The sequence below is a fragment of the Triturus cristatus genome, chromosome 4_2, assembly GCF_964204655.1.
Source record: "Triturus cristatus chromosome 4_2, aTriCri1.1, whole genome shotgun sequence".
NCBI lineage: Eukaryota > Metazoa > Chordata > Amphibia > Caudata > Salamandridae > Triturus > Triturus cristatus.
The window spans coordinates 872,688,633-872,702,080 of NC_140586.1; the positions used below are offsets into that span (position 1 = coordinate 872,688,633).

General features: G+C 44.4%; 1 long non-coding RNA gene across 1 annotated transcript in view; it reads left to right on the forward strand.

The window, feature by feature from the left end:
* Window positions 1-5,706: 5,706 nt before the first annotated feature.
* The window catches only part of LOC146835296 (uncharacterized), a 28,905-nt gene continuing 21,163 nt past the window's right edge, over window positions 5,707-13,448 (forward strand). The window contains exon 1 of the long non-coding RNA XR_014960710.1: window positions 5,707-5,837. This is a non-coding gene — a long non-coding RNA (uncharacterized LOC146835296). The remainder of the gene's footprint in view (window positions 5,838-13,448) is intronic.

Here is a 13,448-nt window from a genome sequence, read left to right on the forward strand (position 1 = left end):
TAACTTTCGCATTATTCCTTCTATCAACATAAATCTTCCTTTTGTTTTGCAGAGACACTTCTTTGTCTCTCCATTCCCCAATACCATTGTTTTTCAAACCCTTCCCAGCAACCATCCAGCCAGGACACAAACAAGTATTTGGAGACCTTCCCCTGAGCAGTTCAAAAGGAGTCTTCCCCGTTGATGCATGAGGAGTGTACCTGTAGGCTGTTATACGACACTGCAGTTCTTTTCTCCAATCTAAACAGTTTACCTTTGCTAATTGTATACTCTCCTTTAAAGTCCTGTTAAATCTCTCCAAAGCACCATTCGCCTCTGGATGATATAATGCAATTTTTTTATGTTCAATTCCACATTTTACAAAATACTCCTCCATCTGAGCAGAACAGAACTGCGGACCATTGTCAGAAAGAATAGAGTTAGGAAAACTCTCGCGTTTGAACACAGATTCTAAAAAACTGATCACAGAAAGAGAAGTGATCTCTCTCACCAAACTCACCTCCACCCATCGTGAATACAAATCCAGCAACACCAACAGGTAAGGAGTCTGATGTTCTCCATGCAATGGTCCCACAATATCGATAGCTAATTCATCCCATGGACTTTTTGGTAAACTTCTACAAACCATAGGTGAATATCTTGGTTTGAGCACCTTATCACTAGCTTGACAAGGCGTACACTCCCTAACAGTACGTTCCACCATCAAATCTAATCCAGGCCACCAGAAATCCTGTCGGATGCGCTCTTTGGTTTTAGAAATGCCCATATGCCCTTCATGAGCCATGTTCACGATGACTTCTCTCAAACTCAATGGGGGAATCATTCTTGTGCCCCTCATTAGAACCCCATCAACAACAGCTAACTCATTCGCAACTAAGGACCAAGGTTTAACCAGACTTCAAGACTTATGCTGTTCCAAAAGAGACATCACAGAACACAATTCACTATCCTTTTGCAACTCATCCCTCCATTCATCTTCCTTTACAGCCCCCAGCGTAACGTCACAAACTCTTATGCCACACTCAGCATCACACTGATCATTTTCATCCTGAGATTTATCATTCTCTACCACCTCTGGTGCAGATTAGGGCATACAAATTCTCCCTACTTCCACGGATAGAGTAATTTCACAGATACACGCACATGCACACATCATACGCTTGGGCCCATTTCACTAACACACGCTCGATTACTCTATCAGCATAGAACCTGTGGAGAGAAAACTCCTAAACACCCTATATCTACACTGAGGTCGATAAGACCAGTTTGATATTATCCTGAGTCATGATCTAAACAACAATAATCAAAATAGAGTACTCAATAAACAACAAGAAATAACCACCAACACTGTATTTAAACAACGGTACTTTTATCTAAAATTAGTCAAAGAAAGTCAATCAAAGCAAATCATTATTCTCATAATTACCTATTTTAGCTAAATGTCATAAATGGGTCAGGACAGGTCTCTCAATAGAAGTCTCCCGAGTCGCCGTCCTCACAGCATCGATCCTCACCAACGCAGGTTTGGGAAGAAGTGGCCTTAGACCCTCTCTAGGCTAACAATATTTATAGGGAAACTTGCAATATTAAAGAAACATAAAATGTTCTAAACGTCCGCTGAACCGTTGAGCAGAGCGAGCAGGAAAGGATGTAGCATCGCTACATTTGGAAAATCTCTGCTCAGAAAAATCACAAAAATAAAAAGACGGAAGCAGGAAACTCGGGTCTTGCAAATTTTTCTTTCACATTCTTATTTCCTCGGGACCAGCGTTGTAATCACAAAGTTCATTGTGGCTCCTTTGTCCTCCAAGGACACTTGGACTCTCGCCCAGAGCTGCTGTCCTCACGGAAAACTTTAAAACCAGGCGAAGACTGTGGTCAGGTGACTCTCGACCATGTTCAGCAAGGCCTTCTCATCAAAGTTCGACTACTCAAATGCAGGCTTTAAACGGCAGCCATTTTTTACTAGGCCAAAACGGACCATCTTAATTAAAAGAGACAAAAACAACGTTACCACAGCATAGTGATTAAACAGTGTTAACCCCACTAATACCCTTATGTGTATGTAATTATCTAGCCTTTGCAACACAGAAAAGCATTAGTACACGTTATTTCAAAAGCGTTTTGTGCTTTAAAACAAACAGCACTCAGCAACATTCATTTAGTTAAACCTGCACATTATTATTAAGCAACATGAATGCTTTCCCACGTGTAGTTTTCTCTTGTTAGTTCGTATTGGTTAATCAGAACATTTACACAAAACAAATAATTAACGTTACAAATTAATATTTTTAATTTTTCACATATAGACAAACCGGAGCTTTAAAACCCAATAGATTTTCAACAGAAAACTCTGCTCCAGCACCTCCACCAATCTCGACAGACAGTCTGCCGTTACATTTGCCTTTCCTGGAATGTATTCAAACATGAAGTTATACTCCTGTAAGGAAATGACCCATCTCCTGATCCTCGAGGAAATTGAGTCCAAACCCTTCTTCTCAAAAATTTCTTTCAGCGGTTTATGATCAGACCTGACAACGAAAGAAGATCCCCACACAAACTTTCTGAACTTGTTTATGGCCCAGAAAATTGCCAACGCTTCCTTCTCTATAACAGAATAACCTATCTCCGCACCTTTCAAACATCTTGAAGCACAAGCTATTAGCACCTCTTGGCCCTTCCTGATCTGAAAGAGAAGAGCACCCAGCCCCTTTATACTCGCATCATTAACAATGAAAGTGGGATTCCCAGGTACAAAAGCTTGTAAGTTTGGTGCATTCCTGAGATCATTTTTTACTTGTTTAAACTCAGCACTACACTCTTCCGTCCAAACAAACTCTGCATTCGTACACATCAATTTCCTTAGATTTACTGTCTTATCTGCAAAATTTCGTATAAATTTGTTATAAAATTCTGCCATACCTAAGAATGAAGAAACCTCATCTTTTGTACACGGTTCTTTTAACATTTCAATAGTGTCCACCAAATCCTTTTTTGGACTTACCCCCTGCCGTGAAATATGATGACCCAAATAGTCCAGTTCAGTGACTCCAAATTTACATTTGCTTCGCCTAAGAGATAACCCAGCATCAAGCATCCTTTTAAGCACAGCATGTACCCTCTCATCATGTTCTCTCCCACATATTAATACATCATCCTGGTAGCACTTTACGCCTGAAATGCCTTTAAAAAGATCTTCCATAATCCTCTGGAATACAGAGGCCGCAGAATAAAGCCCAAACGGCATACGCAAAAACTTGAAGGCCCCCATTGGCGTAATGAAAACTGTTAATTCTTGACACTCTTTACTCAACGGAACCTGATGGTATGCTGATGCCATATCCAGAGTGGTAAAATAACCAGCACCATCCAACGATGATACTAATTCCTCAATATTGGGAAGTGGGAACTTGTCAACCACTACTTCTTTATTTAAGGCACGAAGATCCACACATAAACGGATTTCATTATTTGGTTTACGTGCCACAACAATGGGAGCTAACCACTCCGTTGCCTCTACAGGCTGTATAACACCAGTGGACAACAATTTATCTATCTCTTTTTGTACAGCATCTTGGATACAAATGGGAATGCGTCTAACTTTTGCCACAACTGGTACTGTACCCTGTTTCAACTTAATATGGTGATTGTACCCCTTTAAACACCCCAAGGTGTCACTGAACAATTCACCAAACGCTCTCACAAACTTGTTTTCGTCACCCTCAATAGATTGTACCTGAACAGATGGATGTGCATTAGGATTGAGAATGACACCCAAACGAGCTTGATGACTCCAGCTCAACAAATTATCACCCCTCTCAGCAACATAAATCCTAGCATCAGTGAACCTACCATTGTACTCAATGCAGTCATCAAAATAACCTAATAACTTAATTGGCAACCCACCATAACCCGTAGGTTTAATATTAGGTTTGGACAGTTTCTTCCTTCCTTGAAAATTCTTCATAAAAAGATCCTTTGAGAGAAACGTGATGTGAGAGCATGAATAAAATTTCATTTTGACTCTAACATCCCCCACCAAAACCCACTCAGAGGGATGTTCCACCTCACTCTCACTAACTTGAAAACTGACTTCCTTTATTTCTGATCTTGAATCTCTCCTATTCCTCATCCTACAATTTTTTCCAAAATGTCCTCTTTTTCCACATACATTGCAAGTAACCCTATTAGCAGGACACTCACTTGCATTAGCCATGTGTCCAAATCTTCCACATCTGTAGCAATTTCCCTGAAAAGGTGTTGCAAACCTCCTATTCCCTTGTGTCTTTCCTGCGTTTTTTTCTATTACAACACCTTTCTCGCAGACACCCTCATAATTTTTTTCCCTCTCATCTTTTTGTATGGCTCGACACTCCACTTCTTGTGCTTTTACACTGACCTTGTCTTCTTTATGTTCTTTACTTAGTTCTCCAACACACTTTAACATATGCTCTACCCTTTTTGCAATACTAATAACCTCATCCAACGGTGGCTCGTCCTTTAGCCAGAGTTCTTCCCTCACTTTATTACTGCAACACCTCATCACAAACTGATCTCTAATCCTTTCCTCTACCAACGCCCCAAATTTACAACTTGAAGCCAACTTCCGCAAAGCCGTAATATATTCTTCCACACTCTCCTCTTTTCTTTGCTCCCGCAAACCAAAATGGTACCTTTCCATAATAGTACTAATCTTTGGCAAGTAATGTAAATCTAGTTGTCTTGCATATATTTCATATTCATTCAACCCCCTCTGATCATTTTGCGACAAAGGAGGTAGATTTTCCAACACCTCTTGTCCTTCACCCCCTAAACAATGTAACAAAAGTTCCTGCTTCCTTTCACCACTCAAATTCGTTCCACACACCCTGGCATAATTTTCAAAAATCTTTTTCCATTTCTTCCACTTAATAACCGATTCTCCTGGATCTGACAAGAAAAACGGCGGCGCTGTAACATTCTGCATACTCACAAGAGGTGTAAATCACTACTTCCCCACAACCCAACTAGTTGCTAAAAGTGCTTAAAGTCCAAAAGATGTGTCAGTCATCATATGTCCCAGCACGATACCGCTATATCAAACACGTTTGTTGATGGTGTGTTTGTCACTGCAGATGACCTTTTCAGTTTAATTCAATTTACAACGCTCAAATACTTGTATTCCACAAGTGTCATCAAGTTTCAAAAGAAACGTTTATTCCCCTGACCACCAACCAATATAGTGATCCTTATCCAGTCTCCGTCCAATTCTCAACTTCCAATAGACCGTCGATGATCTTCTTCGATGTCCTCCAACACTTGTGCTGCAAAAAAGAAATTAAAAAAAAATATATATATAAGAAAAAATTCCTTCTTCCTCATCTAAGATGGCCGCCACAAAACATTTGGTCCATTTTCTTCAGGCAGTTGGGCTTACTTTCTCTTTGAGCAATCTCGGATCGTTTTCCTCACTCAAAATGGCCGCAACCAAACTCTTCCTCATCTAAGATGGCCGCCATGAAACATTTAGTCCATTTTCTCCAGGCAGTTGGGCTTGCTTCCTCTTTGAGCAATCTCGGATCGTTTTCCTCACTCAAAATGGCCGCAACCAAACATCCGGTCTATTTTCTTTAGTTAGTCTGGCTTGTTCTTCTCCTTTCACCACACTCAAGATGGCCGCCAACCTTTCCCACAGCCTTCAGTCCTTTTTCAATTGCTCACTGAGAAGCATACAGAGACCACTTTGATCCTCAGTACCTGCTCAAACAGCTTTCCACAAGGCTCTTACAACCGCAATTTCCCACTTTTCACTGCTTGAACATGCTTCAAAACGCTCGATCCTCATCCAGCACGTCTCTGTAAGTTATCACCTTTTTTTCTCTGAAATAATCCAAGCTCTTCCTTCTTTGTTGTTGTTGAGGCTGTCCCTTCCTCTGGGTTCTTTTCTCCGCCCAAACGTCGCCAGTGTAATAAAGTAAATCCACACCAGATGAAGATATGTGGTAAGAGGTATTTATTACAGCCTCAACCAACAGCCAGCATATCAACTGTCATCATAGAACCCTCACATGACAGAACCTCAGAACAAGCTGGTTCCATGCCTAGTGTTCTGGCATGGAGCCATGTTACATCATTACAGCCTACTTGTGGTGCAGGGCTTTACAACATGACGCATCCCAGATGCGTCACGTTGTAAGTACCCCGCACCATGGCACAGGATTTGCGCCGCCGCTGCGTCACAAAAGTGACGCAACGGCGGTGAAATGAGGCACAAGGGGCTTGTAAATCTGCCCCATAGTATTTAAAGATTTAGGGGCAAATTTATGTTCCCTGGCGCATCACTGCAAATCAGCAGGGATGCGCTAGGGAAGATGCGTCACGCAAGTTTTCCCATGCGCCACTGCAGAAGCGCCGCATTTACAATGCGGTGCATCGTGGCGCAAGGACAAGCAGATGTGTGACTCATCTGCCGGCGTAAGGTTGGCGCAGTGCTGAAGTTGTGTCACAAGCACGACGCAACTCCAGCACTGTTTCAACCTGCCCTATCCCTAACATGGTGCGTCACGCCTTACGCCTGCTTGAAGCAGGTGTAAGGATTTCACGCACCAGCGTCGGAAAAGTGACTGCGTGAGATCTTGTAGATTTCGCTGCGTCACTTTTCCGAGGCTTTTTGCGACGTAACGCCCACCCTGCATACATTAAACCTGACGCGGGTTTAATGTGGCGCAGGGCTTTACAACGTGACGCTCTCCCTAGATGCGTCACGTTGTAAATCTGTCGCAGCATGGCGCTAGCTTTGTGCCACCGCTGCGTCACAAAAGTGATGCAACGGCGACGCAAAAGTGGCGCATGGGGCTTGTAAATATGCCCCATAGTGTACAGCCCTGCCTTAAAGGGCGGCGGACGCCGTGCGCGCGCAGCAGAGTTGGCTCACCCGTTCCCTGGACTGTGAACGCTCTGCGAGGGTTAAGGCGCTGGCGCAGACACCGCAGCACTCCCAGAGATGTCGAAGCGCTTCACAGGCTGGGCGCGAGTTGCAAGGGTAGGCGAAGGACAGCAAGAGTCACTAATGGATCCGAAGGAGCTGGGTGGGAACCAGAGTACTTTGGAGCATATTTACAATAACTGGCGCATCCCTGCATATCAGCAGGGATGCACCAGTTATTGTGCGCCACAGCTCCACCACCATGGATGCGACGCATTTACAATGCGGCGCACCATGGGGCAAAAACGGCACAGATGCGTGACGCATCAGTGCCGTAAAAGTGGCGCAATGCAAAGAGTTGCTTCGCAAGCGCAACGCAGCTCCAGCAATGCTCTGGGGGGCCCTATCTTGTTAATGCTACGTCAATCCTTACGCCTGCTTCAGGCAGGCGCAGGGTTTTGACGCAGCATGGGTCTAAAAGTGACTGAGTGAAATCTTGTAGATTTCACTCAGCCACTTTTAGGAGGCGTTCCTGCGCCGGAAAGCCCCCCCCTGTGCAGGAACGCCTACATGTGGCGCAAGGCTTTACAACGTGACGCATCTCCCAGATTGCTCCAGCTACGAAATCCATTGAGTTTCCCTACCTCTTTTAGCCCATTACTATGCCACAGTGGGGTCTGGTGGGTTAATCTATTTTTACACCCTAGTGTCTTGGTGGCGGCGTGCCATACTTGCACCACCGTCTGAGTATGTGCAGAAGCTGCCGTCCACGTCCCCCCTGGTATAATGCCGATGGGTATCCCCCCGCTCTCATCCCTCTATGGTCCTCTCCCCTCTGGAGCCTATGGAACGCTATCCGTGGCATCCCACTGCACCACAGCAGGGTTCGCAGTTCCCGCTCGATAGTGAGAAGGAAGGCGTCAGATAGTCTATGTGGCGTGTTCTTTCCCACATAAAGAAGGTGTGGGAGAGCCATAATCATAAAGAAACAAGGCTAGCGGTAACCCTCTAGGACAGAACTGGATTTGTGATTAACCCATCATATCTGTTGGTGATATTTTCAATTCACCATGAGTGTGCAATCTTGATTAGCACCCGCCAACACAGTGCTATTCCAGCCCCTGGAGTGAAAGTGAAAAAACAGCACAAGATGCACCACTCAAAATGTCCAATATAATTTAAATCAGTCTATATCCGTGATGTTTCTTTTCAAAGCAATCTTCTTTATTTTTATTTGTCATATACACATTAAAACATCCAAAACAGCTAAAGCAACCGACACGTTTCGTCCACCTCGGGACTTCTTCAGAGCTGCAACAGATTTTAGTAAAAAATATACAGTATAAATAACACACATGAGGACTAGGCACAGACAATTATAACAATACAATAAACAAAATTCTACATGCATAAAAATGACCAAATTCAATTGGACTCAATTTCCATCAAGATTAAATAAGACGTCCATTGACAGGTATAAACCAACATAAAGTCATTGGAGTAATCAACATTTCATAATTTTACTACACGTTGATCCCAACATCAAATTTACATCACATTAGCTAATTACAGTAACAAATAAGTTAGTCATATAAGTTGATTCAATCAAGTGGCATGTGGGAATATGTAATGGAAAGTATAACATTTCGTTGTCATACTTAGAATATCATCGCCTAAATACTTAGTTTCATTTAAAATGTCATATAAGGACTTCATGGGAGGAAATATAAAAAGTGTTAGTAGTTGGTAGCAAACCTAAGTTCTGTCTAGGGACATGATTGTACCACAAATGTGGCATGACTAATATCATTCCTCAGAATTAAATCTCGGACAGACGAGTAACATTCATAATCAAATCCTGACAACACTATCATCATAGCATAGCGGCAAGAAAAGTAGCAATACCCCTGTTATCGGTACTTTCCTTACGCCTGCTTCAGGACTGACTTAGCCATGATATCCTATGGAGGGTGGATATCATGGCTAAGTTTGTGAGTCCCTATCAGCAAGCTAACGCCACACTACGTGAGATTATCGCTGGGTTTCCAGCGATAATCTCACGTTAGGCAGTTAGCGTGAGGATTTTTATCGCTGAGGAGATAAGCGTCGCTACTAGCACGCTATCTCAGCGATAAAAATCCACGCTAGCCGGTGATAATTATCCTCGCGCTAAGAGCGCTGAGCGATAATTATCGCCGGTTGTTGCTGATATGCCCCTTAGTACATTGGTGTCACCCAACACTGCCATGATCTCATCCTTCTCAGGACTGTTTGTCAGACAACCCGTGCATTGGCAACCGAAGCTGAGCAGCGTCGTGATACAGTTCATAGTTTGGCGCACCCAACCCACCTTCCGCCAAAGGGGCATGTGTTTTAGATAGCCGCCCTTCGCCGCCCGCACCCCATATCAGTGATATATGCAGGGATCTCAATCACTTCACTTCATATTCCTGCTCTTTGTCAGTCACCACAGTGCTCTCCACTTGTTGATCTGTGCGAGTTCCTGGTTGCCTTTCAGTTGGAGGGTATTAAGAGAGGGGCATAGTTGGTGAGGTGTTTACTTACAGCATTGGTCGACTATAGAAGACGAGCCGAATAGCATGGCTTCTCTGAGTCGATGGATACCTGCCACTTCTTCTTTATAGCTAACATTAGTGGAGTCATTATTCTCTTGTTTTTTTCTTCTGTAGCAATTTCTTGCATGGCTTTTATCGAGGCTGATACGGATGCCTTTTCTCCCAGATTTTCAACCATTACTTCACCAACCTGAGGTATCCAGCCAACAATGGTCGATGCAGATGGATTGGCCGCGGCTTGCTGTTCATTCCACCTTTATTGGATTCGCTGTAATTGTTGTAACAGATCGAGGTATAATTGATCGTGCAGCTTTCTTGCCTCGGAAGGTCCAGCATCTTCATGTTCATGATTAATGAATACCTCATAAGATGAGCCGTTCAGTCATACTCTCCTTGTCGTATTATATGAAGCTTTCTGTGCGCAATGGAGGTGATTTGGCCCGGGTGGACCATTACTTAAAGCCCTCACAGTCAAGGTGTGTGTAGGCATGTTACTTACTCTCTATTATACCCTGAGGGGTTTATTTCTGAGCCTCTGGGTCACTTTTGCATCACCATTGTGTCACTTTTTGTGACGCAGCGGCAGAGTAAAATATGCACCACGTTGCGGCCCCTTTACAAAGTGACGCATCTAAGCAGATGCATCCTTTTGTAAAGCCCTGCACCACATTATACCTGCGTCAGGTATAATGTATGCCGGGTGGGTGTTCTCCACATCCAAGCCTCGTAGAAGTGGAGCATTGAAATCTATAACATGTCAGTGCGCCAATACTAGGACCCCCTTGTGTCAAATCGTTACGCCTCCCTCATAGCAGGTTTAAGGGTGACGCAGTGCTATATTCATGGCCCCCCCCTGCATTGCTGGAGTTGCGTCACACCTCCGACACAACTCCAGCAATGCGTCAATTTTGAGCAGACAGATATGTCAGTAATACTGATGTATCTGTCATTCCTTGCGACTGATGTGTGATACAGTAAATATGACGCATCATCATGTCACAAGGAAGGCGCACTGAGAAGTGACGCATCGCTGTTTTCATGCAATGACACGTCACTTCTCATAAATAAGGCCCTATGTGAATTCAGTCTAAAGGGGTGAGAGAACTGAGGGCCTTATTTATGAGAAGTGATGCATCGCTGCGTGAAAACAGCGATGAGAGACTTACAATATCACTGAAGGGTCTCATTTATAAAGCCCCTTGCCCCGCCGTAACGTCACTTTTTGTGAGACTGTTCCATATTTACGAGGCAGCACTTAGCCACTTTCTTTGGCTTAACGCTGCCTTGTAAACCTTATTCCCTTTAATGCAGTTTTCTGTGCTAAAAGGGTGTGCAATGGGTGTTGCTGGTGGCATTCCCAGCAACATGCATGGCTTTGTGACACTGCCCATGGTGCAAAGGTGCCTGCCTTGGCCCACGCAGCCCCTTGTGCGCCGGCGCAGGGGAAAAGGACAGGAATGCACCGTATCTTATGGATATGGCGCATTCCTGCCCTTCTCTTTTGCCGTAGGGCAGCGCATCAGGAAGGCCTGTGGCGCTGCCCTACGGCAAAGCCTCATAGATGAGGCCCAAACTTTCTAAACCACAACAGAAAAGACTGCTCTGAGTAACATTTTATGTAAACAACTTCATCACTTGGAGCTTGGGATGAACAACATTTTATTCTTGGACAGCTAGCCTTCACAAAACACTGCAATTATTTCACCTACAGTGCAAGATGTGCACGTTCTGCTGCATGTGGAGAGACAGAATGTGAACATGGAAAGGTTATGAAGAGAAATAAAAAATACTTCTCCTTGCCACGCCTCGCTGGGGAAGGGGTAGCATTTTGATGCATTCCCAGGTTTATTAGCTTTAGTAAATCTAGGAATGTGTCAAAATCCATGGGAACACCCCTGCTCCACTCATGGAATGCCTTCCAGATGCACTGTACCGCAACGCAACCAGAGGAGCTGCGTTTTGTGGCATTTCTTTGGAAAGCCACACAAGGTGATGCAAATCTCCCCATGTGTGGCTTTGTAAATATAAGCAATGCAAGGCTTGATAAATCTGGAGCTTATGGGGCATATCAGCAACACCCGGCTTTATCGCTCAGCACTCTTAGCGTGAGGATAATTATCGCCGGGTAACGTGGATTTTTATCGCTGAGTTAGCGTGCTATTAGCAACGCTTATCTCCTCAGCGATAAAAATCCTCACGCTAACTGCCTAACGTGAGATTATCGCTGGAAACCCAGCGATAATCTCACGTAGTGTGGCGTTAGCTTGCTGATAGGGACTCACAAACTTAGCCATGATATCCACCTTCCATAGGATATCATGGCTAAGTCAGTCCTGAAGCAGGCGTAAGGAAAGTAGCGATAACAGGAGTTATTGCTACTTTTCCTGCCGCTATGCTTCATAGCGTGGGGCTTGATGATAGGAGAAATGTCGCTTAGCGACATTTCTCCTGTCATGTTAGGTCAGGAACGCTCCCTTTGCATCTCATTAGAGATGCAAAGCTGGGCGTTAGGAATCCCCACGCTAAAGCAAGGTTTCACGCGTTAGCGTGGCCTTGCTAATTAGGCGATAAAATGATCGCCACTTTTCCGCGGAAAACGGCCGCAAAAGCGGCGATAATGTTTTATCGCCAGCTTGTAAATATGCCCCTATGTGTGGTCAGTAGTGTTGCATCAGACTCTATACGGACATGTAATATCGGTGGCTGGGACTGCTCCTTAGTGCTGCATATTTTACAGACAAATGCAGTAATGTGGAAGATGCTGCACTGTTCTGATGCTTTTCCAACACGGACATCTAGTGACAGCGTACGGTACTGCACCCTTCTGCTTCTTCATCTACAGGGACACCTACTAGCAAGGCGCAGTGCTGCACAATTGTGGCACTTGGTATACAGGGACATCTAGTGACACTGTACAGCGCTGCATACTTGTGCTTCTTTCTCTACAGAGACACCTAGTGATAGGTTGTGATGCTGCAGCATTGGGGTGTGTGCTCTTCAGGGACATCTAGTGACAGGGTGGGGTACTGCACACTTATATTGCTTGCTCTATAGGGACATCTAGTAACAGGGTCAAGTACTGTACACTTGTGGTGCTTGCTCTGTTGGGACATCTTGTGACAGGTTGCGGTACCGCACACTTGTGGTATATGCTCTACAGGGCTATCTAGTGACAAGGTTGGTATTTCACCCTTGTGCTGCAGACGCCACAGGTTTAGTAGCTGCAGCAATGTACCCAGCTGCTGCTCATGGATGCGGATATCCAGGCCTTGGTCACATGAGTGCACTCCATTAGGACACCGTCTGTAGAAGGATACAGTTACCATCACAGCTCCATGACGTAACAGAGACGGGAGGGGTGCACAAAGGGGCGTTAACCTTCCTGATAGTCCAATTCACACATTTGGGGTGTTTTTTCAAGAACTGACGCATCAGCATCCATGCGTCAGATTTCTGCGCCTGCCGTAAATGCCCTAACAACGCCATGGATGTGCTGTATTTACAATATAGGGCTCCATGGCGCAAGGATTGACAGATGCATCAGAATTTCTGACGCATCTGTTGGCACTAAAGTGACGCATTGCTGGAGCTGGTCATAAGACTGACGTAACTCCAGGAATGCGTCAGAACACAGAAGCGAGTCCCATGTTAAAAGCCTTGCGTCAATCCTTACACCTGGTTCGAGAAGATGTAGGGATTTTGAAGCAGTCAAGTCGTAGAGTGACACAGTGAAAAGTTGTAAATTTCACTGCTTGAGTTCTAAGTGTCTTTTAACATGGGAACGCCTGCCCTGCATACATTATACCTGGCGCAGGTATAATATGACGCAGGCCTGTACAAACTGATGTATTGGGCCCAATGCGTCAATTTGTAAATATGGAGCAGTGTGGAGCACTGATTGTGCCGGCGCTCTGCCAAAAATAAATATGCTGCGGCAGCGCTAACTCTTTGTAAATATGCCCCTTGCT